The following is a 26,326-nucleotide window of genomic DNA, read 5'->3' on the forward strand; positions in this document are numbered from 1 at the left end:
CGCCCCCAATTATCACAGCATAAGTCCAGTGGCCCTGCTGATTTCATTAGAGAAGTTCGTAAGGGCTATGTGGAAAATAGAATAAGGCTGAACGCTCGCCGTTCTTGAGAGAAATAAAACGCTCTTACTCCGTTTTTTTACTTCTTCTGCACCTCCATGCAACATTTACATTTAAAAATGTAGAAAAAAACGTCAACTGTAAATGTCCACATTCCACAGCACTCGCCATCAGTGCTTTAAAGCGGCTTTTCAATGCATAAGCGCTGTGCAAATACTCCAGAAATTAGCTGTATGAGCTAGTTATTGATATAATTAAGCAGTGCGTAATTGACTTTAGTATACTTGGGTAGAGGAGTTGGCTTAACGGCTAGGGCGGTCGACCTCGAATGTGGGGAACGGGTTCAGTCTCGGCAATGACGCTGACCATCCCGTGATTCTGGGCAAAACACTTAATCTCCCTGTGCCTAATACAAATTAATGTGTCCTCATGTAAAGCGCTCTAATACCGGTACCGGGATAAGTTCGCGCTATATTAACTCCGTAAAATATATATATATATTTGTTTCCTAAAAGCCTATCCTTGCTTGTTAAATGATTGACTGCGTTTAGCGCCTAACCCTAATGTGACTATCAGACAGCCACGGAGCTATGTTTTAACCAATTTTGTCCAACAGGTGTTTGCTGTGTTGAGGTTACTTTGCTTATATAACCCGTGTTCCATTTGGAATCGTGAAAAAAATGTCTCTTTTTATTGTAAACAGACTTCGGTCATGTTAAACACTAAAATGAAAGGTTGCCTGATTAGTCATCTGGGTTGCTTTCTTTTAACACATCAGAGCCAAGACATATTCTTTCCTCTGTTGATGTAATTTCTGAAGTTTCTAATGCCGCCGCTGATGTTTTTGAAGAATTCCGTAAGTCGAAGCAGCGGTAAGCCGGGTCCCTGGTGTTTTTAGCAGGACCCCGCTGGCAGCGTGTGGGGTCTCGCATGGAACATGAGTGCGGCCGATCGCCTTTCAAAAAAAAAAAAAAAATGAGCCTGCAATATTGTCCAGGTTTTATCTAACGCTGACTGCCAACAATTTCCATTTATTTTTTTTGTGCTAACTTTTTTTGACAAACCGCCACGAGTGGAAGCTCGGGTTTGGAAAGACAATCTCCCCTGACAGACAGAGCCAGCACTCCTTGTCTGGGAGCCAAAGTGCTTTGCAAATAGTGCTTGCATGAGCAAGCCTGGCCTGGGAGGAAAGAGGAGCCTGAACAGTTAAATCAATTTATTGAGACCTATTGATGAGGTTGAAGGAAAGTCGATGATCAGCTTGAGTCCTACTCCAGTTAGAATTTGGAAACAAAAATGTCAGATTTTCCACGTTTATGGGGGATTAACATATGTTGCAGGTTTGTTCCTATTGCTTAAGTCCACAAGAATCACTTGAAGCATATCAAAATCTGCCTTTCCTAAACCATAAGCATTACACCGCTGGAGTTCACTTTACAGTGGTGGGCTTCCAGTTTCATGAAGGGGCAAAGCCGTCCCAAACATAAGTCATGTGTCCAGGTTGCAGCTTATGAATCATCTTTTGATTGAAATGGGCTCTGAAGGATACCCGAGTATGGGAAATTCCATCATGGCATTGTGGGTAGAAAGCAGGTGGTTTTTCCGCTGCCTTCCAAAATTAGATTTATCCTTGAGTGAAAACACCCAACCCATATGTTTGCACAAGGCGAAAGCAATAGAGCTGGAAATGTAAACTCAAACTAAATAGGAAAGATTTACCTGATTGTGAGGTTTTAGACCCACCTAAATCTTTTCAGTTTCCTTCCAGGTTTAAATCCGCAGGCTGCCCTCAGGTACCTTTCTCACTTTCCATGCTAGTGACCTCCCTCTCCAACATGCACCACAAGACTGAATTTTCATTGGATATTACAGTATGCGGAGTCTTCCAAGACACAACCAACACCAGAGCGTGTGGTCGAGTAGAGCCTGGCTCAACCCCACAAAGGTGCATTTTCTATGGTACTATTATTAATGATATCCAAGTGTCCTAGCACTGGTGGGTCTTTTGCAATGGGGAAACTCCTTAGTACAGCATCTTTCTGTTTCACTAAACCGGCTTGGTCAATTTTATTCACTCCAGGTTTCATGTACTGTTGATAGGACATCTACGTTTAAATTCAACCTTTAATTAACATGCTGAATTGCTGTCTCAGTTTGGATACCACCATCTATCTATGCAATTTTTTACATAACCACCCTACCTGCTATTGCTCTTATAGGCTATATCAATGTCATGCACGCGATTGATCTGAGAAGGGCTAACTAATGTTAAAAAAAATATGCAAATTAATACAAATGGTCACCCATGTAAATCCGTTGACAAATTGGTCTTTCTGGCAAGGAAAGACATCAGTGGCGTTTGCCATTCCTAATCTGTTTCCTTACTTTTATGATTTGCCAAATAGAAGACCTCTTCCAAGAGTCTTCTTAGCTATCCACTGGGCTGTTCACTGCTGGATACATAAGGGTTCTCACAACGGGGTCTACCCAATACCAAAGAAAGCAAGACTCAGCAGCTGACCTTCCCCAGAGCTGTGGTCTTAGAATGGAACTTTCTGCAAACTCTACAGAAAACAATCTAAAAATGACTGTGCACCACCAGCATTCCTGAACTTTTGAAATTGATTTTGCACTGCTCTTACAAGTTAATACAGCATGTTCAGTAATTTATTTGGACTTTCCTAGGTTTCTTGCTTCTTTAGATCAATAAATAAATACTGTAGGACTTGGCCCTTTTTGGCTAAAGTCCCTAAAGTTTTTGCTTTCACCCTAGAACTTTTTTCTGACATGGTGTTGCCAACTTAGATGCTTTGGATACTTTGCCACTGCTAAACAGTGTCAAAGTGCAAGTGTTCCCTGTATACAGTGTAATGGTAATTGGTTGTCCATGATTGGTATGTTTGCTTTACTAAGTAAAGTCCCTAGTAAAGTGCACTATATGTGTCAGGGTTGGTAATGCAACTGCTACTAGTGGGCCTGCAGCACTATTTGTGCCACCCACACAAGTAGCCTTACAAAGAGAACTCAGGCCTGCAATTGCAGGGCCTGTGCGCATTTTGTTAATTTGCCATGTTGTTTTGTCAAGTGCACTCACTTGCCCGACCTTACCATTCCCTTTCTGTGCACACCAGACACCCCTATGGAAGGGTCATGCACTAAGGGGTGTGCCATGTCCTGACAGTGAAATAATCTCCATTTTCGTTTTTCACTGTAGAAAGGCTATCTTGCCAATAGGATAAAATGGGAAGGCTCTGTAATATGTTTTCCAGCCTATCTTCCCAAAGGCTTAAGATGGAAAGGTGAAGTTTAGTATCCCTGAACTCACAGTGTATTAACACATCTTTTTAAGAAGGTGGTTTTTGCACTGTGTGTTTAGAAGCCACTCTTTTAGAAGTGGCTGAGTTTTTGTGCTCTAACATTTCTGTGTGTTGATGGAGCGAGATAGAGAATTACTTTTTATTCCAACTCGCAAAGTCATACTTCTATAATATAAAATAATCCTATTAATGATTTGTGATGCGTTTGTATTAATTCAACTTAGATTAAAATTATTACACACGGGACTCTAACATATGTGCTCATAAATGTGCATTACTGTTGCATCTTTTTGTTCGTGCAAAAATAATAAATTAATTTTGTCTTTTTGTCATGTCATGACTAATTGCGGCTGAATTTAAAAAGTGGCATGTGCGTATTTTGCTTTCCTTGTCTATGTGGTGTCACACTATTCTCTATAGGTGCATTGAGAATTTCGTGGATTTAATGAAGATTGGTAGATATAAAATGCTGCTTTATTTGTTCGCTTTTGCTAGGTAACATTAGACTAATGGGTTAAATAATTAGCTAATGGAGGGTGGAAACAGAATAAATAATATTTCTTACATTAATCATTTTCTTGTGTTTGTTTATACACTAGTGACACTAAATTGACTGCTTTGGGCCTAGTTTACTCAAGTTTATTAAAGAGCTGAATTTTAATTTCTGCACGGAGCATGAATTATCCATTCTGAAGAAAGGTTTCCGTCAAAGTAACGTTTGGTGAATATTATGAGGCTCTGACAATTTTCTAGTCGGACGAGGCCAAGGTCAGGAACCGGCAGGAGGAACATTTGATAACTTTGCATCCGAGGAAATGAAATGAAACTAATGACAATTTCTCACAAAAAATGTTGCAAACAGAGGAAGCCTCGGAGCTCGAATGTAGAGACAATGGACTCTAAGAATATGACGGAACTGATGTTTTGAAAAATGTGGTGACATGTCGCTTGTCACTTGTGGACCAATGGGACTCCGACTTTTGCAGAAAAGATTTACTTTTACTTAGATTAGCATAGCACAGAAAGGTATAAAAATCCATTCCCCGTGGATGGGTCACGCTGCTGCTTTCTAACCTTTGGATGAGGGTGTCGTGCTGACGGACTTTACTTGGAGCACGTAAGAGACCTCAAGACTTTACTTTACTTCCATCTATTTAGCTTAGTTAGGGACTTAGGTTTTCAAAAATACCAAATTAATACTTTCATTTACAAAAATAAAATTTGCATTTTATAATGCTTTATCTGCAATGATTCTAATAAAAACGCTTTTAATAAAAATTACATTTATGGAAATAAATATTAACTAATAAAATCTTACTTTTGAAAACAATGGTCTTGTAATTTCAGGGGTTCAGGTAACCATTAGCTAGATTCAATCGGCATATGTGGCTTAATAAATAGTTAGGTTTGTTAATATGATGTCTTTTATTTACAGCGGTTGTATATAAATGTATATAATTTGTGAATAATTCTATTAGGCCACATGATTCAGTTGGTCAAAATATGTCATGTTTGATTAATGGGTCCATGTGTTTAAGTAGTGATTTTTAAATTGAGTTGTGAAGTTGGGTAGCGAAGTTTATGACATATTTCCTATAGGCCGCTGGATCAATTCTTCTGGTAGCAGATTTTGATGGTTGCTATGGTAACCAATATGATATGGTATTGATATAGGATCGATGTTTAACATATGTTGAGTTTGTTTTCGTGCTATATGTGAGTTGTACCGGTACAGATAGTGTGATGAGAAGGTAGTCACACAGTACATTTGATCTGTTTCAGAGTAGTGGTATCGCCGTGTATCACAAGTGTTGTGGCCGTGCAACACATGTTAGGGCTAGGTGTGAATGTTGTATAGTGAGAATTATCTAAGAAATTTGAACAGCATGAGAATAGGGACAAAGAGCCTGTTATAAAACTCACTGTGATAAAAGTAATAGTATATATTCAAGCTTGAGTGAAGGGTAAGATAACGCCGGTGTATGATTATCTATAAACAGGTGAGAGTCCTGTACAGATAACATGCTTAATATCTATAAACAGGTGAGAGTCCTGTACGGATAACGTCGCTTATTTTATTAACAGTGCATGATATCTATAAACAGGTGAGAGTCCTGTACGGATTTCATGTGTGTTTGATTTTAGGGTTTTTTCCGTTTGAAAGTACGTAATTGTTTTGTAATTATGTTCAAGTTGAACTTTTGAATAGTCACTTAGTGGTGCATTCTGAGGGAAATGAGTTCATGATTACTTGTTTGAAGGGTAGAATAAAGGGATTACTTTATCGGCGAATGTATATTCTGTGAGAATAGCGTCGTCTATTCCACGCAAAGGATTCCTGAGTGATTGAAATTCTATCACTTGTTAGAGAAACAGACAGATGAGTCTTTCTTGTCGTTGTTAAAATGAATTTTTCATCGAAAAAGCGTTCTTAAAATGGCGCTGTGAAAAGATTTTGTGAAGGAGGGGTAAGCGCTGGGAGTGAGACGCGAGAAACCGCAGCGGCTGTGTACGTCACAGGGTCGCGCTGTGATTGGGTAACATACGTCATGAGCTGTGTTCTGATTGGTTCTTGAATCTCTGACGAGCTGTAAACTGATTGGCTCATCAGGAAAACTCCATTTTTATTGGTTGAGCAAAGTAGTGACGTAGCTCAACTCTGATTGGCTTGTTGGTGTGTTTCGCGCACACGGATTGGCTGACATTGCGGAACATCCCGGAAATATTTTACGAACAAATTTATTAATTGGATTAAAATTTTAAAAATGAGTTATCATTTTAGACATGTTGAGAAGAAGCCTACGATGCTTCAGAAACTTTTTATTTCACCTGACAAGAAAATAAAAACGCGAGGTGGTAAATTACTTCATAAATACAAAACGCCTGCAGCATATATGGAAGGTGAATATGGTTATCATACTGTTTTGTGGTTTGATATTTGGAAACACTACCCAAAGGATGATGGTGTTTTGGCTTGGCCTGACGAAGGTTCATTTAATGTAAAGGTTTTAAGAAATTTGAGAGAAAAGATGAATGCTCTTGTACCAAAGCCGAGACCTACTCAATTTGAAGCTTTAGTTGAATGGGAAGATGAGATGTTTCAAATACAAAGAGAAGCAAGTGGTATTAAAAGACCTCCTAAAATACCAAGCTATAGAAGGGAAACGCATGAAGACAGAATGCGAATGTGGAGACAGGGAAGCATGAGTGATGGACTCTATTTAGTTAGAGAAATGGTTTTAGGGTCTCCAGGTGAAAAAAGATCTGAAAAGAAAAATAATATTCTTATAGAAAGTGAGTCTGAAGATGCAATTTTAGAAGACATTTTTACTTCTAATAAAAGAAATGAGCCCTTGAGACCTCCTCGATCATGGTCTACTCCAATGGTTTCTACTGAGACCACACCGAGTGCACCTCCGATGAATGAATCTCCTAAATTATATCCGAACAATTCTGAATCTTTTGAAACTCCAGAAAAATTAGAAACTGAAACAAATACTGATGTTTGTATTGGAGGTAGACATTTTTTGTTAATTCCAAAAGAAAGGGAAGCTCCTAAAAACTTAATGAGAGAAATTAGAGATGAAGAAGTTGGAAATTCTTCTGAATATTTACGATCAAAAGAAAAATTAATTCGGCAAATGACAAAAAGTATGGAAGCTGTGACAGTTCCAGTAACGATCGGTCCTGTTCAGCCTGTTTTTGAACAAAGGGAAATTAACAAGCCAGGTTTAATAATTCCTTTAAATGCAGAAATTCAAAAAGTTGCTGAAAAATTTTACTCAGATATATCTGAAATTAATTCTGCAAAAACAAGAATGCCTGATTTAACTTTCAATGAAGGTTCTTTTTCCAAATCACCATTGGGTGCAGAATCTGATGTTGAAACTTCTGATTCTAGAAGGTCAAATTCTAAACTTGATGTTGCAAAATTAAAAGCAAATTTGGAAGAGTTAATAATTGGTACGATTGGTCCTGACAGTTTAACATTTTATCGTGATGATGAACTCCTGTTCATTTGCAAGAGTATTCAGTGGAAAACAAAAAATAAATATGATCAGTTAGAAGAACTGGCAGCAGAACTTGAAATTGATTTGAACAGGCAAAAGAATTTTGCAAAACATTACAGATTATATTTTACAGAAAAAGACATCGAGAATTTTAATTCAATGGGAAGAATATTGCACATAAAAGATTTAATCATTTACATCAAACAATTAGGGGAATTGAGTAAATGGAGAGTGAAATGGACAAGAAAGAAGGAAGATGAGAAATTGGAAAAATTGTCAAAACAGTTTCCAATGAGAGAGATTGCAGGTGGAGGGTATGTTCACGTCCCTTGGTCAAGACAAGATATTTTACTGTTTACCAATGATTTTCCAAGATTGAGAGAAAAACCCGTTGAATGGTACCGACAGGTAGACAGATTCATCAAAGTTTCAAAAGTTCTTTGGATGGATCTGGATGGATTCTTTGACATTGTTGTCCCATCAGATCTTTGGACAGAATGCAAAATAGCAATAAGTTGGCCAAAAGAGGAACCAGAGCGAATTAAAGAAACAGGTGCTCCAGCTCCGATAGTAATGGACTTTTACGAAAAAGTAATTTATTGGTTAAAAGGAAAAATTCCACCAAAGGAGGTTGACTGGGTTAAAATAGACAGAACAAATCAGGAACCGAAAGAATCAGTTCATTCATTTTACGAAAGGTTACTATTGGTTTTTAAACAATGTAGTGGCTATGAGAAATTGGATGAAAAAGATATGAGCCATTTTATCTACAGATTTGTTTATGGTCTTAGATCAGAAATTGGAGAAATGATCAGGAATAATATTGTCGGATGGCAATCACTTTCTGTTGATGATATTCTGAGAAAAGCAAAATACTGTAGTGATGAGTTAGAAGTGAAGCAAAGGAAGCTGAAGGAAAAAGCAATGTGGGCTCAAGTAAAAGTGGCTGAGCAACAAATTGCTAATCTTGAAAACAAAAATATAAATTTTGTTCAAAATCAGAACCAGAATCAGGGTCAAGGAAAATTTAAATTTAATATTAACAGAAAATATAATCCGAAAGTTGATGAACTAAAACAGAAATTACCTTGTTTTAATTGCGGAGAGATTGTACATTGGAGAGATGAGTGTAAGAAACCACCCAGAAATTTAAAAAGTCCATTGTTAAATCCACAGATGCAGAATGATGTTGATCTGCAGCGACAGCTACAGTTACAACAGAATTTAAATGACCTGAGTCTTCAGCGACAGCTGCAGCGTCAGTTGAATCACCAGGAAAACCAAATACCACAGCCTCCCTTTCCTAATTGTGGGGGAAGTCAAAAATATAATCCAAGTGTGGGATTTCAAGGAGATGATCAGGTAATAAGGTCACAAAGACAAATTGTGCAAAATGCTTCTGGACAGTTTCTGTTGACTGAGCAACAAGGAAGTGATTATGATGACTGCTTCTGACGGTGCCCGAGAGAGGGGGAAGAGTGTGTGATTGGAGCCACTCTTGAGGTTGACCAGTCTGGTCCATTTGTAAATGGGAAAGTTAATGATGTAGACATCCCTTTTCTTGTGGACACTGGTGGTACCCGTTCTACTGTTAGATCAGTGGAAATTGAAAACCTACCTCTCTCTGGGGAAACCATCCAAGTAGTCGGAGTAAGTAATCAACAGATCAAAATGGATTTAACTGATCCAGTACCAGTTGAGATTGGAAATTTTAAAGACAAGCACAGATTTGTGGTTTGTAACAGTAGTCCAGTGAATTTGTTGGGAAGAGATATATTGTGCAAAATGAATTGCAGAATATATTGTTCTCCTGAAGGAGTTGAACTACAAACAATGGAGGAAGATGGTTTGTACAGAATGACAATGATGTTGGTGGAAGCAGAGGAAACAAAATTGTTTCCTGCATTTGAAAAAGAAGATTTACCAGAAGAGCTCAAAGAAACAGTAAAGGATGACATTTGGGATTTGACTGGAAATGAGATGGGTCTGATGAAACATGTCGATCCAGTCAAAATTACAGTGAAGCAGGGAAAACAATTTCCAAACATACCTCAGTATAAAATGAAAACAGAGACAATTGAGGGTGTTATTCCTGTAATTGAAAAATTCATTAAACAAGGTGTTTTGAAAGAAATTGAGAGTAGTCCTTGTAATTCACCAATCATGGGAATCAAAAAATCAAATGGAACGTATAGAATTGTTCAGGATTTAAGGAAAATTAATCAGATTGTCGTCCCATGTTGTCCTGTGGTTCCAAACCCAGCAGTTATTTTGTATCAAATTCCACATGATGCAGAATGGTACACTGTCATTGATCTTTGCAATGCGTTCTTTACTGTGCCATTGCATCCAGAGAGCCAAGAAATTTTCGCTTTCAGATTCCAGAGTAGGACCCTCGCATGGTGTAGAATTCCTCAAGGGTATACAGAGAGTCCTTCTATTTTTAATGAGCTGTTGAAAAGATCTTTGGAAGATCTAGATTTACCTGGCAGGTCAACGTTGGTGCAGTATATTGACGACCTGTTGGTCGCAGCAAAAACAAGAGAAAATTGTGTAACAGACACGATTATACTTTTGAATCATCTAGCAGATGAGGGGCATAAGGTGTCCCCAGCAAAATTGCAGTTTTGTAAACAAGAAGTGAAATATCTTGGTCATAGAATTGGAAAAGGAAAAAGACAGGTGACAGTCGCGAGAATTAAAATGATTCAAGCAATGCAACCTCCAAGAACACAAAGACAGGTCAGAATGTTTCTAGGGATGGTTGGTTACTGTCGACAATGGATAAGTGGATTTTCAGTAATTACGAAACCACTACAAGGGTTAACAAAATCAGATATAAGAGATCCAATTATTCTAAATGAAACTGAGTTTGAATCTTTTGAAAATCTAAAATGAAGCTTATGTGAAGCTCCAGCTTTAGGTATGCCAAATTACGAGAAAGATTTTGAACTGTATTGCAGTGAAAGAGAAGGATGTGCATTGTCTGTGTTAATTCAAAGGCATGGGAATCTGAAGAAGCCCATTGCTTACTTCTCTGCAGTTCTTGATCCCGTTGAAAAAGCCCTACCAGGTTGCTTAAAAGCAGTTGCAGCAACAAGTGTCAGTTTAGAGCAAAGTGAAGGAATCATAATGGGATTTCCTGTAAAAGTTTTTGTACCTCATTCAGTTGAAATACTGCTAACAAGAGGTAAAACTCAACATTTGACTAGCAATAGGTTGACGAAATACGAGAAAATAAGTCTGGGAGCAGATAATGTCTCTATTGCAAGATGTGTGAACCTAAATCCTTCCACATTATTACCTGATTCTGAAATTGTGGATGAAAATGACATGGAACATGAATGCTTGGATGTTATGGAGTATTGCACCAAGCCAAGGCAGGACATTAAAGATGTACCTTTGCCTGAATCAGATTTTGTCTACTTTGTAGATGGTTCCTGTCTGAGATCAGAGGGAGGTGTTTTAAAGGCAGCATATTCTGTTTGTACAGTTGCAGATGTCGAAGAGGCATCATGTCTTGAAGGAATTCGTTCAGCACAAGTGGCTGAATTAATTGCTTTAATTCGTGCTTGTGAAATATCAAAAGATTTGAGAGTTACCATAATAACTGACAGCCAGTATGGGTATGGAGTTGTGCATGATTATGGACAACTCTGGTCTCAGAGAGGCTATTTAACTTCAGCAGGATCATCAATTAAAAATGCAACATTTATAAAAAGATTGATTGATGCCATACAGTTACCGAAAGAAATTGCTGTAGTTAAGTGTGCAGCACATAGAAAAGGTGAGGATTATATCACCAAAGGCAATGCTTATGCAGATGAGACAGCTAAGTACTGTGCAAAGAATTGTCGTGCATACAATCGGGAAAAAAGTAAGGAATGTGATTCAAATTCATTGATGCTAACAACAGTAGTAGAAACATGGCAAGACATCAGGGATTTACAAAATGAAGCTGATAATGAGGAAAAAGATTCGTGGTTAAGAGCTGAATGTAGACCACGTGATGAGGATGGAGTGTGGACTTATAAAGATGGCAGAATAGTTTTACCAAATTGTTTGATTGCTGACATGGCCAGATTGTATCATGGCCCTGGCCATACTGGAAGAGATTCTATGATCAGACTTTTTAAAGAGACTTGGTTTAATACTAAATTCAGAACGATTGCAGAATCTCTCTGTCAGAGGTGTTTGACTTGCCAACAAATGAACCCAAATAGAAAATCAATTGTAGGTACAGGAATAATAGGTCGAGAGGGTGGTCCTTTCACCAGATTACAAATGGATTTCATTGAAATGCCCCTACACAATTGTCTGAAATATGTTCTTGTGATTGTTTGTTTATTTTCAAGATGGGTAGAAGCATTTCCTACACGTCATTGTGATTCAGTTACAGTGGCAAAACTGCTGCTTAGAGAAATAATCCCAAGGTACGGTTTTCCAGTCACTATTGAGAGTGATGGAGGAAGCCATTTTGATAACAAACTTTTGAAATTAATTTTTGAGGCATTAAACATTGAGCAGAAGATACACTGTGCATACAGACCAGAAGCATCTGGAGTGGTTGAGCAAATTAATGGAACGATTAAGAATAGAATTGGAAAAATGTGTCTAGATACAGGTGTAAAGTGGACAGATGCTCTTCCACTTGTTTTAATGTCTCTAAGAAGTACACCTGATAAAAAGACAGGTTTGAGTCCACATGAAATTATTATGGGCAGAGTCATGAGACAAGCTTTTGTACCAGTAGGCAAATTGTTAAGCATTAATGACAGTGCTATTTTGGAATATTGCAAGAGACTGTCTGACGTAGTGACTTCTGTGTCTAATCAGGTGGGAACTGAAGCACAATCAGATGAAAAAGTACAGACTCATGATCTAAGACCTGGAGATTGGGTCAGGACAAAAGTTCATCGAAGAAGAAATTGTCTAGTTCCAAGGTGGCAGAAACCCAGACAGATAATTTTAGTTACGACAAATGCAGTGAAATGCAAAGGATTGAAAAGGTGGATTCATCCTAGTCATACTATTCCAATACCTACTCCTGAAAATTCTGATGATGAGAGTGATTCAACAGAAGATTCAGATTCTGAAGTAGAAGGTGGAGGAATTCCAGATTCTGAAGATCGACAAGGAGGTCGACATCTGGAAATTGTACCTGTGAATGGAGAGTTGACGAGAAAAGATTTGGAAATCATTGAAATAGACTCTGAGAATGAAGAAGATCTGGTAGAAAAGAAATTAGCAGAAGAATCAGTCAAGAAAATAAATGGAGTAAGGTCTATTGAAAATTTTGAAGACCGAGAAGCTGAAACGATAGAAATTTCTGACCAGGAGAGTATCGAAAAGCAGGGAAAAAGCTCTGAAAGAAGGAACAGAGAACCAGAAATGGGGAAGTTGAAGGTAATTGAAGAGGAGGAAGAAGACAAATTACCAAGTACCAGTGATGGAAGACAAAGTATAGTTCCTAACGGAGTGAGACTGCCGATTAGAAAAGTTCCTGTGTCAAATATTGAAATTTCTGACAGCGATTCTGGAGAAAGTGACGTGGATGGTCAAAACGGAAGTGTGAAGAAAAGATCTTGGAAGTTAGAAACCAATGTTTCAGAACCAAAAAGGAAGATCTTGAGAAAAGGTGATTGGTGGCCAAGAGAAAATGGAAGATTAAGAGTCAGGTTAATTAAAAATTCAAAGGAGCAGGTGGATGAAATTACTAGTCAAAAAGAGCCTCAAAAGAAAGCTGAAAGAGGGAGAAAAATAGAAGTAGTGACTAGGAAAACTAAAAGAATTGTAAGGCCAAATCAAAAATATAAATCTCCTGAGTGGACGTACCTGATAATTCCCCGTTATTGAAATAAATAGCAGTAGTCAAGAAGAAGAAATTGAAGAAATTAGTGACAATGATTGAAGTACTAATCTATTAAAAGAATTTTTGATTTTCATTTTTGGCATAAGGCCGAAGAAATTGTGTTAGGTGACACAAGGTCGAAGAAAATTTGTTTAGTTGGAAAAATACTTGTGACATAAGGTCGAAGAAACACTGTTAGAGGATAAAAAAAAAAAAAAAATCTTTTAAAAGGGGGGTGTATATTTGAAAATGTAAACTAATATTTTAAAATTAATTTTTGTTTCTTTTTTTTAATTACTTCTTTGAGATAAAGTTAACAAAAGATGCCTTACGTTATGGAACAGAATACTTCAAAATGTTCCATTCTCAAGAGATGTTGTAAGATGACTCTGGTGTGTGTGTTCATGTTAATTCTGCTCTGGATAGTTTTAGCTATTATTATTCCTTTTGAAATCAACAAAGATTTATACAAAGCCAATATGAGAAGCAAAGCTTCAGTTAGTCAAAACAAACATAGTGCAACAAGCAAAGTTATTGATCACAAACTTGAAATTCATCAGGACAAATCCATTAGTGATTTTTCAAGCAATACATTCACAAGGCTTTTAGGAGAATATGTTAAAGTAATGGATGCTAAAGATTGCTACATATGCGTAAAGTTGCCTGCTTCTGTTTCTGAGGGAGTGACATACAATATGCTTCCTCTTACATATGGAATAACATGCAGTGTGTTAGCTAGCTTATTTTATCAAACTGGACGTTTAGAATACTATTATTCAAATTTTGATGACATTTTTGCGAATTTGAAAATTGAGAGTGTTTTAAATAAACATAGAAAAGCTAAACAGATGAGGGAATTTTTCTTAGTCACTAACGAACTTACCTATGAGTATGCTTATAAGAATAATTTAACTTGCAAACTAAGTACTGAAGGAAACAATTTCCTGAATCTAGTAGAAGAGAGAAGAGCGATTTATAAAAGAAATGAAATAGTTAAACAGACTAAATCTAAATTCTGGCAAAAAGAGGATGAGAAGCTTAATGGCAAAACTTTTGATAATGTTGCAATTCACATAGACAAACCAATTAGTGGTAAGCTTTGCATTAGAAGAGACAATACACTTTTTGATAATTATTTTGTGGGTGCTAGCAATTGTGAAGACACTTATCAGATTATGGGAGGTTGGGGATTTAAAGGTGTTAAGGATCCAATTTTTCCTGGGATTTACTTTGTTTGTGGTGACAAGGCCTACTATAACCTCCCAGACCACTGGTATGGGACTTGTTTTGTTGGAATTGTTTTTCCAAAGATATTTCACGTTGACAGAAATACAGAAGGATTGTTCAAAATCAATAATCATGTAAAAAGGTATAAAAGAGAAAGTTTCACAGAAATTTTGGGAGATATTTTTGAAGCAGTAATACCTTTAGTAGGTATAACCCTGAATGCAGGAAGAATCAGAAAATTATCCACAATTGTTGACAGATTGTCAACTGACACAGCAGATGGTTTCCAATTAGTGAGCGTTGAGGTCATTGCAATTAGATCTATGGTGATGCAAGATCGCCTTGCTCTAGATATATTCTTAGCAAAAGAGGGAGGAGTCTGTGGCATTTTACATGTGCAACATTGTTGCACCTACATACCTAACGAAAGTAAGAATATTGAGATGTATATTAAGAATATTACAGAAATGCACTCAGAGATAGTTCCATTAGAAGAGGAAGATTTCTCAGAACGTCTTTCAAAAAGATTTCAAGCCTTAAAAACCTGGTTTCAAGAAATAGGTGGTTCAGTTCTTGGCAAGATTTTGGCACCTTTGATTGTGATAATATTTGTAATAGTTCTGACAAAAATTGGCTGCTTATTACACAAAAGAAAGAAACACATGAAGGAAAAGAAAAGAATTTATAAAATCAAAAAGGAACAAGAAAGGGAGATTGAGTTACAAGAATTACATAGAGCTCAATATGACAGTTGCAAGGATTTTGCAGAAACAAATTTTTAGAATTACTAACTCAAATGAATTTGAATCATTTTTCCAAGAAGTTTAAATTATCCAAATTTTGGGTGTGGTGTGGTGATTTGTTAATCACCAGATGAGGGAGTTGATGGAGCGAGATAGAGAATTACTTTTTATTCCAACTCGCAAAGTCATACTTTCATAATATAAAATAATCCTATTAATGATTTGTGATGAGTTTGTATTAATTCAACTTAGATTAAAATTATTACACGCGGGACTCTAACATATGTGCTCATAAATGTGCATTACTGTTGCATCTTTTTGTTCGTGCAAAAATAATCAATTAATTTTGTCTTTTTGTCATGTCATGACTAATTGCGGCTGAATTTAAAAAGTGGCATGTGCTTATTTTGCTTTCCTTGTCTATGTGGTGTCACACTATTCTCTATAGGTGCATTGAGAATTTTATGGATTTTATGAAGATTGGTAGATATAAAATGCTGCTTTATTTGTTCGCTTTTGCTAGGTAACATTAGACTAATGGGTTAAATAATTAGCTAATGGAGGGTGGAAACAGAATAAATAATATTTCTTACATTAATCATTTTCTTGTGTTTGTTTATACACTAGTGACACTAAATTGACTGCTTTGGGCCTAGTTTACTCGAGTTTATTAAAGAGCTGAATTTTAATTTCTGCACGGAGCATGAATTATCCATTCTGAAGAAAGGTTTCCGTCAAAGTAACGTTTGGTGAATATTATGAGGCTCTGACAATTTTCTAGTCGGACGAGGCCAAGGTCAGGAACCGGCAGGAGGAACATTTGATAACTTTGCATCCGAGGAAATGAAATGAAACTAATGACAATTTCTCACAAAAAATGTTGCAAACAGAGGAAGCCTCGGAGCTCGAATGTAGAGACAATGGACTCTAAGAATATGACGGAACTAATTTTTTGAAAAATGTGGTGACATGTCGCTTGTCACTTGTGGACCAATGGGACTTCGACTTTTGCAGAAAAGATTTACTTTTACTTAGATTAGCTTAGCACAGAAAGGTATAAAAATCCATTCCCCGTGGATGGGTCACGCTGCTGCTTTCTAACCTTTGGATGAGGGTGTCGTGCTGACGGACTTTACTTGGAGCACGTAAGAGACCTCAAGACTTTACTTTACTTCCATCTATTTAGCTTAGTTAGGGACTTAGGTTTTCAAAAATACCAAATTAATACTTTCATTTACAAAAATAAAATTTGCATTTTCTAATGCTTTATCTGCAATGATTCTAATAAAAACGCTTTTAATAAAAATTACATTTATGGAAATAAATAATAACTAATAAAATCTTACTTTTGAAAACAAGCTGGTCTTGTAATTTCAGGGGTTCAGGTTACCATTAGCTAGATTCAATCGCCATATGTGGCTTAATAAATAGTTAGGTTTGTTAATATGATGTCTTTTATTTACCGCGGTTGTATATAAATGTATATAATTTGTGAATAATTCTATTAGGCCACATGATTCAGTTGGTCAAAATATGTCATGTTTGATTAATGGGTCCATGTGTTTAAGTAGTGATTTTTAAAGTGAGTTGTGAAGTTGGGTAGCATAGTTTATGACATATTTCCTATAGGCCGCTGGATCAGTGTCTCTGCCTGGCTGTGGATTTACTGTCTGGATCTGAAAGTGATAGTATCTGGGGAGTTTCGTGACCCAGGGGAGGGGGTGAGACAGCAACAGGCTGACCTGCATCTACATCTGGAGTATAGGGGGAGAAAAGCCCCTAGAGGTGAAGAGGCCTGGGTGTCTGTTATAAAACAATTGTCCCATCTCCCGCTGATTGATTGAGAATCCAGATCCCCACTGCTCAAAGGAAGAAAGGTGTCACTGGCAGGGAGGCACCCAGAACTGGTTTGAACAGGGGCCAGTGCACCCTGAAAGACAAAAACTTCAAAGCCATTGAGGGGTATAAATATGAGAGTTGAAGCCCCTGAACTTTGGAGAATGGCTTGATCAAGTGTGAACAAGACTGGAGCTAATTCGTGGTCAAGAGGACCTTTGCCAAGGAAGAAACAACTGAAAAGACTGAAGGATAGAACTGACCCTTACTGTGTGTTCTGGGGCTGGCCTGGAGTTTGCTGTTTTAACCAAGGAAAGGCTAAAGGGGTTTGCTGTGTGCTGTGTCCCCGTGCTTCAAAGGACTTTGCTGTGTGCTGTGTCCTGAAGTAACTTATCCCCAAGGGCCCAAGGTGAGCTGGCTCCCCAATTCGGAAACACAGGAACACAAGAGCTTCCATGAGAGTCTCAGCAACGCTGTGTGCGTGTGCGTTGGGCACCGTGAGACCTTCACAAGGATTTGCCTTGTTATCGTGTACACCGGAATCCAAACGAGTCTCATCGACGCTGTGTGCCTGTGCGTTGTGCACCGTGAGGTCTTCGTGAGGATTTGCCTTGTTATCGTGTGCACTGGAATCCAAGTGAGTCTCATTGATGCTGTGTGCATGTGCGTTGTGCACCGTGAGACCTTTGTGAGGATTTGCCTTGTTATCATGTGCACCGGAATCCAAGTGAGTCACATCAACGCTATGTGCAGGTGCGTTGTGCACCCTGAGACCTTCGTGAGGATGTGCCTTGTTATCGTGTGCAGCAGAGTTAAAGTGAGTCTCAGCAATTTGTGTGTGCGTGATCTTCGTGCAGCCTGAGACCTGTGTGCGGAGTGCCCAGGGATCATGCCCCTGAAGCTTAAGGAAGACTTAGCATCACTGTGTGTGTGTGTCTGTGACAGCCTGAGGTCTTTGTAACTGTAGCCCCCCAGGTAACGTGTATCGACTCTTAAGGTGGTACGTGGGCTCGGAGGGAGATGCTCTCGGCCTCTCTCTTGTGTTGGCAGCACGAACCTCTGCTTCAGCTCGTATCGCGGCCCATATTGCCAAGGGAGTGTCAGTACATGGGCCGGAGTGTAGAGCTGCACTTCACTTTTGATTCCATCGTACCCGTGTTGGGGGCAACTGTTGAGAGACTGTAAGTCAGAAGGAGAGGCGGAGAGACCGCCTAAGGCTCGGTGATCAAGGTCTGAGTGTATTACGCATTATTTCATTTCTGCAGAACGGGGTACCTGACTGTCGTATTACACATTGCATCATTTCTGCATAACGGAGTACCTGATTAGAGTATTACGCATTGCATTATTCCTGCAATCTAAGAAGGTGACCTTCCTTTCAATTACGTTGGAACGCGGGTTCCTACTTGGCCTAAGGTACCTACCTCAGCCAAACAGGGATCCCGGGTCTAACAAACACTAATTCAGAAATGAATTACTGAGCAAATAAAAAAAAATTATGAATTGATAAATAAAATAACAAATAGATACAGAAAGAAGGAAGAATTTTATTAAAACAGTATATATATATATATATATATATATATATATATATATATATATATATATATATATATATATATATATATATATATATATTTTCACACAACAGTCCGCTGGTCTCCATGCCGCTTAGTCAGTGGCGGGCTCAAGCGAGGTAGCGACCCTCTAATCCAATCAAAGCAGCCAAAGTCGCGATAACGTTATCGCCCTATTCACAAGCTGGTGCTAACAGCCGATATCACCAGTTTTCCTGCGATAGCAGATGCTGTCGCAGGGTTTCTGTACTCACACAGAACTGTGCACAGAGGAGTGGAACCTCGGCAAATTAGGGTGTCCCAAAACTTACCTTAGCAACCAACTCACCCCTTACCGAGCTAGCTACAGTGTCTCATTGGACATATCAAACTCCCAATGTTTAGACAAACCAGAACATGAACTTACAGTACCTCAGGGTACGTGGAACTCATGAACACTCTTTTGTTATATTATCATTACAAACCAGAACATGGAGTAAAGAAGACACATGTACATTTGAAATGTTTATTTACTAATGCCGTCTTCTCAGGCGCAGTATCTTAGATAATACAAGTATACTTATTATCAGTATCAAAATTATCAGCATAGTTACTAAGACATAAAAAGCGAATGGTGACAGCATGTTAACATGCTGTAATGAATAAGAGTTAACAACACTTATATCTCACCCTCCCTAACACATATATTATATTATTAGCTAAGAAGGTCTCTTTGGGTTGTTTTAGGGCGGGCCCATACCTTAGTGTCCTAGCATGAAGGAATCACATCAGCATACACCAGCTCTCTCTGCATGTGCACCGCATCAAGTGTTTTCTATGTGCCTCGTGCAAAGCAATATCAATCGCGCCTGAAGCCAGAGTTGGCAAAGGCTGCACTTGTGTTATGACTATGAAGGCGTGGAGATCAGACCTCATAACAATTCCATATCGTGTTGTTCCTGAAACTTCAGCACTCTTCGTGCAGACATAGTTTATTAAGCAAAGCTGATATCAGAGCAATAACATATTATTCTCACATAAACCACGGCAAACTACTAGGTTGAAAGCTAAGTCAACAATTAAGTGTCGTGTGCAGAAGTTGCAAGAAAGAAAAATGGCGTTTAAACCTCAAATGTACCTATGCTAACTTAACACGATATAAGGATATACAGGAGCTATATGACACCCCCCCATGATCCGAGAACGGACTAAATATGATAACAGAAGTGCCATCACATGAGAGCAGAACTCAACAGTAAACGAGCATGAGTCGAAACCAAACTTTAAAAAGTAATGCTAAAAAATAGCCCAAAAATATAACGTGGCTCAAGCCAATAGGCAAACGAAAACAAAAAGTTCTTGACAAATAAGTCAATAAAATCAATGAAATGCTATTAATCAGCACGTCAATCCGAAGCAGTGTCTATGACAAAACTGTATATGAAAAGTAAGTAGCAACAGCCTCCAATAGGAAGTCACTGTCCTCATCCGAAAACAGTTCAGCCATCCAATTTAAAAGATGAAAGGAACATACGTGTTCTTCCAGCACCGGATCCTCTATAACCATCAGAGGACAGCTCGGTGGGTTTTCAAGAAAACTCAGTTCCAAGAAATTCCGTGCTGCCGATAACACATCCCAGGGACCAATTAGTCCATGCGCCACTGCTAAGGCCATAATCCTCTCGTCAGAACAAACCAACTCGTGAGCAATGATAGGACTCATCAGTTGATTAAAATCGACGTCAGGAGAAACCGGTCCGCAGAGACACAAATCAATGGCCCACTGGAAATCACAGGTCAGGCAGTGAAAAACAGGTTGGACACAGGTGAAATAGGAGAATCGAAAAGATAATCCAAATGCCGTGCTCAAAGTCGCCAACGGCAGTGTGCCATAATATTCAAGCATGCGATTGCGGAACCGCGTCAGCAGCAGTTGCGCGTGGTCTTGCACAGGATGGGCATCCATATTTAAAAAGACAGAAAACCACCAGAGCGCCAGCCGCTAGTGCAAGTAAAAACGTGAACCCTCCAAACAAGGATGAAAAGATTGAATGGAAGAAAGCAGGGATGACTCCAAAAATTTTCTCAAAGGAAGTCACGAGACCACCGCTAACAACTTTAAAAAAATGTGATAGGCCCTTTGTGGAGGATGCGTTAAAGATAGTACGAACCATTGCTCCGAAATGCAAAGGCAAATCAGTATTTAATAGAGCCTGAACTTCTGTACGTGTGTTAGCAATGTGAAGCACGAAAGTTTCACGGGCCGAGCTCAAGGCCACCTCTTTCTGGGACAAAAGAGCTCTTATTCTTGCCATGCCGCTGAATTCTGCTCCCAAGGTTGGTATTCTTGGCCAGATGGAAGAATCTCTATGTTCATGTGTGGGAGGGTAAAGCACATTTCTACAGCAAATAACCCGCTCACTTACTGTAACTATGAAAGGGATACCTTTAATTAACCCACAACAGTCTTCATTATTGAGCATTAAATAACTTCCATTCCCTAATAATTTAAACGTGGGGATGATAGCAGGAACAGGCGTGCCCTGTAAAACGCAAGCCATATTCGGCCTGTCCTTATTGCATGAACCGTGTAACTGTATGTGTCGACACATTAAAGAATGATCTGGCGTCTCAGTACACTCCTCCCCTGTTAGATAAACCTCCTGTTCATCCTTGAAACATCTGTATGTGTATGGGAGTGACCAGACTTCATGAAGAAAACCGCTACCTAAAGGCTCATAACGACCTATGGGTACATATTTCATGCAATTTGAAAATTTATATAAAGCAAAAGGCAGCGTTATTAAACCGTGGATAAGCCACGTTGCAGCAGTGGCTTCAGCCACGGAAAAAGGTAAAGATTCTAACCTTTCAATATGTAACATAGAAAAGGAAGCATCACGCATTGAAAGCAAGCGTTGTTTGTCAGTCAAATTAAACGGTGCAAATAAAGAAGAAACGTTCATGTATCCCCAGGGAACTTTACCCATCTTCAGAGTTTGAAGGGTCCATGCAAACTGCATTATTGACCGTAATTGATTTTGACCATGGTATAATACTGACACCTCATCATGCACAATATCAACAACAGACGACACAATATTATCCAATGTGTAAATTCTAGAGGAAAGCACGTTAATGCTATTGTCAACAACTGCAAGCACTTTCTCAAGATTCGCCTGATCAATAGCCCTAAGGCGTGTAGCAGCCTCAATCTGTGACAGTTTCCAAATTTCATTGTAAACCCCATATAACCACCTTTTTGACCTGCCACTAGCTGGGCCTTTAATGAAATCATTCAAATCCACGTCTGAATTCAGTTTGGAAAGGTGATACTTAACCGCAGGTAAAGTTGAATGTTTCAGCCAAGCTTGACACAACTTGCCTACAGAGTAAGAGGTAACAGTATGACTCAAGTCAAACCGGGGATCAGATCTAACAGTCTTAAAACCGTCAGTTAAATTTAAAAATCTACTTTGACAAGAATCTGCACTACGGTGCCAAAGCAGCCAACCTTTAGGATTCATACTGGAAATGTTAAAGGAGGAATTGAGAAGCAGAGTCTGTAATTCTTTAATTGACAATTGAGTAAAATTACTCCAACCATCATATTCCTCCAACTCCGGGAAAGACGGAGTGTTTAACCTTTTAGATGTAGCCAATCCAAAGCATGTGGTCTGGGAAATTGTTTCATTCAAAAACAACATATGATTCGGGATGAGACATGCACGGTGCAAAGCCTCAGTGCCTTGTACCTGCCAGGCCCTTGAACCCCAAACCAATTTAAGGTCTATTGTTTCCTTCCACAGCTCATAGCCTCCAGTAACCAATTGATCTAAAAAGGCCTTTGAATACAATAATTTAGTATCGGTAAGTCTAACCTTGGACAGTGGCTGTCTGTGAAATTTAAAATAAAAGGACTCGGGATTGGACTGGTTAAAGTCAGTGAAATAAGTATACTTTTTCAGAAATGTTTCTGAACTCCCTTGTTTAGGTGCTGGGCAATGTTCCCACTGAGTGAAATTAACAGTTTCCCTTCGGGATGACGTTTTGTGTAAGAAGTGATTGCCATAATGTTGGTAACAGAACAATTCACCATAATTAGCAGATTCTAAATATAAATCCTCAGCATCAAAAGCAGCATAGTATTTCAAATCAGAAAACAAACTTTCCACAGCATTAACATCCCAATCATCAGAACGAATGTTTTGTTTCACCACATCCCCCATATTCACTCTAAGTACATTAGGAACATTAACGACTTCCGTTGGGCCATGAATCTGAAACCGAACTGCATCCCACACGATTCCATCAAGGACAGGCCATGCTGTGATGTTAACCAAAGTCAAGTCTCTTTTTAATCTGTGTGTAGAATGTGAAGAGGAAAGTGGGGCCAAAGTTCCATTTAAATGAGTAATGCATGTTCTTTCCTCGACATAATGTCCATTGATGATTCGAAAAAAATAAAACACAAAACCAACTGACATAAAAAGGTAAATCGAAACAAGGACGAGCCAAATGTAAGTCCAAGGTGGTATCAAAAAATGTTTTTTAAACAGGCTTGCATAAACTGCAACACGAGAGGGTTCCTTTGAGGTAAGAGAAACAGAGTCAAAAGAAAATCTGGATTCTGTGGCTAAACGTGCTTGCAGGTCAGGTATGGACAAATCAGTGGGATAGGCATAGTCTGTCTCATCAATGTTAGTTCCCGGTAAATTATTTAATAAAGGACTGGAAACAGCAGGTAATTCAATGGCCACTTCAGGTTCAATATTAGAAGCAGTGGGCATAATTGAATTTCTCACAATGGAAGGACAGGAAACAGCTGGTGTCATGCTAAGAAGAATCGGCCACTCTGTGTATCTTGACATTGTCAATAGAAATAAACCTGTTTTCCTTACGACCTGGAAGTGGTGGTAATACGACTGTTCTTGTGCCCTTCACTCCAAGCACTGGGACTGGAGCTCGATAGGAGGGACCAAACTCTTTCTTGTTGTCGATCTTCTCTCGAACCAGTTCTCCAACCTGGGGTAGCCAGCCAACTACCGGGATCTGCAACGCATCATCCGATGTGGAGGGCAAATGTTCCTTTGCAAGACTGTCTCTGGTCTTTTGTAGATTCTGTAAAACATTGCAATGTTCATCTGCGTCAAAGGAAGTGGCGCGAACCACTGAGTCTAGACCGTCAAGGTCAGGGACGTACATTTTGATGCCAAAGAGCATTTCGTATGGGGTCCGCCCACCCAGAGACCTTCTAGGGAGATTATTAAGAGCACGCTGCACGCCATAGAGATGAGCCAGCCAGTTTCTGCCAGTGCCTATAACTCGGGCTGTCAAAGATTGCTTTAAATCACGGTTCATTCGTTCTACTACACTATTACCCTCAGGTCTGTAGGGTGACGAAAACTTGACTTGGACCCCCATTGAAGTCATGGCATCCTTATACGCCTTAGAGGAGAAAGCCGGACCCTGATCCGAATGGAAGGTACCACAGGCAAAAATCCCTATAAAGATACGCAAATCTCTAATGACAGTCCGTGAATCAGCGCTGCGATGTGGCCATACCCACACAAAGCGTGTGCATGAGTCAACTGCTACTAAGATGTACTTATACGCAGTATCAGATGAAAAAGGACCGCAGTGATCTAAATAAACACAGCCTAGCGGTTTATTAGAAATGTACAACTGAGTCTGTGGCGGACGCGTAGCAGTTGAAGGTTTAATCTGCTGGCATATGTCACAAAGAAGGACATAATCACGCGTCTGTTTGTACAGTCCCCGCCACCAGAAACGTTGTTGTAATTGCGTTACAGTGGCCGAGACGCCCGCATGCGCAGACGCCACACCTTCATGAGCCGCTGTAATCAAGTCTGCTCTGCGATCCGAGTTGGGAATCAGCCGTTCCCCAACATCAGGAATTGTCACAAAAGGAACCTTTTCGGGACTTAAGTGGTATTTGTACTTCGAAGGGAATCCCGCAGGATGTTTACTTCCCTTCTCAGAGGCAGCAATCGCTGCCAAGATGTCGCTATCAATCTTGGTTTTAGACCTAGTAACCGCTGCAACTAAGTATGTAGATACTGCTGATTTCGCTGCTTCATCAGCAAGCGAGTTGCCAACAGCGTGAACTCCTACGCGCTGATGACCGAGAGTATGAATAACAAAAACGAGTGGTAACTTAGCCTTAAGCTCTGCCACTCGAACCCAGATCATTTTATGTTTTATTGTGCTACCCTTTGAATCATGAAAATCATTTTGAATCCAAAAGAACAAGTTTTCATTATGTGACTGGACACAGTAGTAAGAATCACTTACAATCAGAGTAGTAACACTTGGATCCGCGTACTCTAACGCTAGTAATAGAGCACGAAGCTCTGCCAATTGTGCGGTGCAATCGCCCAGGGGCAACGTGTGCACCTCCCTGGAAATGAACTCATCATTCAACATAGCACCGACCACAATGGCGCATGCGGAAACGTAGGCATGTTTAGAGCCATGCGCAACCTGCGCCGACCCATCAGTGTAAATGATGCAATGGAAGTCCTCCAACGGTCGCATAGCCAGAGGAGCAGGATGAACGAATTCATACTGCAAGTACTCTTGCAACCGTAAGGAGGCGTCAAAAATAAACATGACATCCGTGGATGACAATGACGCAGCCCACTGAATCCACCGAGGGTGCAAAGCTTTCGAATTTGGTACACTGGCTTTCGTGACTGCCTCCAAATGAGGACAGGGTGTTACCACTAACATGCGTTTCCCCTGCGACAGTGCTCGTTCCTTAAGAATCGCCATCTGTACAGCAGTTAAAACCTTTTCCACTGTGGGAAACCGCAACTCAGCCGAAGTGTACAAGTGTGACTTGTAAGCAATAGGTACTGTGTCACCTTCATTAAAAGTGAGGTATGTGAAACCCACCGTCCCAGGAATTATTCTTATTACCAGGTTGGTGTGGTTATCACGAGTCAGTAAATATTTAGAAGCGAGCAGATCAGCCTGCAAGGATTGCAAAATGGCTGAATGCTCAGGCAGCCAGCATGAATTTGAGAAAGTTGGTTGTATCAAAGCATACAAAGGCTTGATACGCTGGGCATATTCCGGAATGTAAGTTCTGCCGAAATTCAAAAAGCCCAGCAAAGACTGTAATTTTTTCAGTGTCGTAGGAGCGCGCAATTGTGCGCACTTCTCCAAGAAGTGAGGGGCCAAACCTCTACCTTCATTGTTCAGCTCATAACCGAGGAACAACACCGTGTGTTCTGCAATGTGCGATTTTGCAAAATTAAATTTGTAACCCATATCAGCAAAGGTACAAATGATGGAATTCACTCGACACAGATGCATCCAAAGTTCGTCGTCTGTGAGATAATGTCATCCACATAAGAACATGCATCTGGATCGATACCCTCCAATAGAGTGACTATTCTGGAGGTGAAGACTCCAGGACTATTTTTGTAGCCCATAGGGAGTCGCCGGAAGCATTTTTGCACACCAGCGGACGTAAAACTTGTCCATTGGGAGCTAAAGCCATCCAGTCTGTGGGCATAAAAACCATTGGAAATGTCAAGCGTTGTCTTGAAACGCTTACGCACTAGACTATCCACTAACGCAGAGCCGTGAGTATTCTGTACTGCACAGTTACGGCAATGCGAGTTCAAATGCCGGTAATCCAATACCAAACGATATGATCCGTCAGGTTTGGTCACAGTAAAAAGGGGATTATTCATCGGT

The sequence above is a fragment of the Lissotriton helveticus genome, chromosome 12 (assembly GCF_964261635.1).
Source record: "Lissotriton helveticus chromosome 12, aLisHel1.1, whole genome shotgun sequence".
Classification (NCBI taxonomy): domain Eukaryota; kingdom Metazoa; phylum Chordata; class Amphibia; order Caudata; family Salamandridae; genus Lissotriton; species Lissotriton helveticus.